The sequence below is a fragment of the Syngnathus typhle genome, unplaced genomic scaffold (genome assembly GCF_033458585.1).
Source record: "Syngnathus typhle isolate RoL2023-S1 ecotype Sweden unplaced genomic scaffold, RoL_Styp_1.0 HiC_scaffold_455, whole genome shotgun sequence".
NCBI lineage: Eukaryota > Metazoa > Chordata > Actinopteri > Syngnathiformes > Syngnathidae > Syngnathus > Syngnathus typhle.
Window position 1 is genome coordinate 8,091 of NW_026872357.1, and position 1,910 is coordinate 10,000.

The following is a 1,910-nucleotide window of genomic DNA, read 5'->3' on the forward strand; positions in this document are numbered from 1 at the left end:
CCAGTAAAGTACCGGGCGCGGCCACTAACGCCTTGTGGCGGTCGCCTTGTGGCGGTCGGGGGGTGGCGGTCGGGGCTGGCGCTTGGGGCCGGTGGCGGTCGCCTTGTGGCGGTCGCCTTGTGGCGGTCGGGGGGTGGCGGTCGGGGCTGGCGCTTGGGGCCAGTGGCGGTCGCCTTGTGGCGGTCGCCTTGTGGCGGTCGCCTTGTGGCGGTCGCCTTGTGGCGGTCGCCTTGTGGCGGTCGCCTTGTGGCGGTCGGGGGGTGGCGGTCGGGGCTGGCGCTTGGGGCCAGTGGCGGTCGCCTTGTGGCGGTCGCCTTGTGGCGGTCGCCTTGTGGCGGTCGCCTTGTGGCGGTCGCCTTGTGGCGGTCGGGGGGTGGCGGTCGGGGCTGGCGCTTGGGGCCGGTGGCGGTCGCCTTGTGGCGGTCGCCTTGTGGCGGTCGCCTTGTGGCGGTCGCCTTGTGGCGGTCGCCTTGTGGCGGTCGGGGGGTGGCGGTCGGGGCTGGCGCTTGGGGCCGCGTGGCGGTCGCCTTGTGGCGGTCGCCTTGTGGCGGTCGGGGGGTGGCGGTCGGGGCTGGCGCTTGGGGCCAGTGGCGGTCGCCTTGTGGCGGTCGCCTTGTGGCGGTCGCCTTGTGGCGGTCGCCTTGTGGCGGTCGCCTTGTGGCGGTCGCCTTGTGGCGGTCGGGGGGTGGCGGTCGGGGCTGGCGCTTGGGGCCAGTGGCGGTCGCCTTGTGGCGGTCGCCTTGTGGCGGTCGCCTTGTGGCGGTCGCCTTGTGGCGGTCGCCTTGTGGCGGTCGGGGGGTGGCGGTCGGGGCTGGCGCTTGGGGCTGGCGTCCGCCAATAGTGGTTTAATTTCGGGAGGAAGATTGATTTTCGTCCCAAGCCCGCCGCTGGAGAAAATTTTAGGTACCAGGAGTGGATTTTTTTTGTCCACTCAGGAGGGGGACGTTGGCTGGTTTGGTGTCCGGGGGAAAGTGCTCTTTTCTCGGCCAGGAGAAAGATTAGACTCCCAGCCCGCCGCTGGAGAAAATTCTAGGTACCAGGAGTGGATTTTTTTTGTCCACTCAGGAGGGGGACGTGCTTTGTTGTCCGGGGGAAAGTGCTCTTTTCTCGGCCAGGAGAAAGATTAGACTCCCAGCCCGCCGCTGGAGAAAATCTTAGGTACCAGGAGTGGATTTTTTTTGTCCACTCAGGAGGGGGACGTGCTTTGTTGTCCGGGGAGAGTGCCTGGTCCCCGGACCAGCCTCTTAGGCGCGCCCGCTGTCATTCTCCGGAGATTAAGTTATACTAAGGGGAGGCTGCCTCCTCCCGCCTGCTGCCCGAGGATGCTGCCTCATCCCCGGACTGGCCTCTTGCGCGCGCCCGCTGTCATTCTCCGGAGACTAAGTTATACTAAGGGGAGGCTGCCTCCTCCCGCCTGCTGCCCGAGGATGCTGCCTCATCCCCGGACTGGCCTCTTGCGCGCGCCCGCTGTCATTCTCCGGAGACTAAGTTATACTAAGGGGAGGCTGCCTCCTCCCGCCTGCTGCCCGAGGATGCTGCCTCATCCCCGGACTGGCCTCTTGCGCGCGCCCGCTGTCATTCTCCGGAGACTAAGTTATACTAAGGGGAGGCTGCCTCCTCCCGCCTGCTGCCCGAGGATGCTGCCTCATCCCCGGACTGGCCTCTTGCGCGCGCCCGCTGTCATTCTCCGGAGACTAAGTTATACTAAGGGGAGGCTGCCTCCTCCCGCCTGCTGCCCGAGGATGCTGCCTCATCCCCGGACTGGCCTCTTGCGCGCGCCCGCTGTCATTCTCCGGAGACTAAGTTATACTAAGGGGAGGCTGCCTCCTCCCGCCTGCTGCCCGAGGATGCTGCCTCATCCCCGGACTGGCCTCTTGCGCGCGCCCGCTGTCATTCTCCGGAGACTAAGT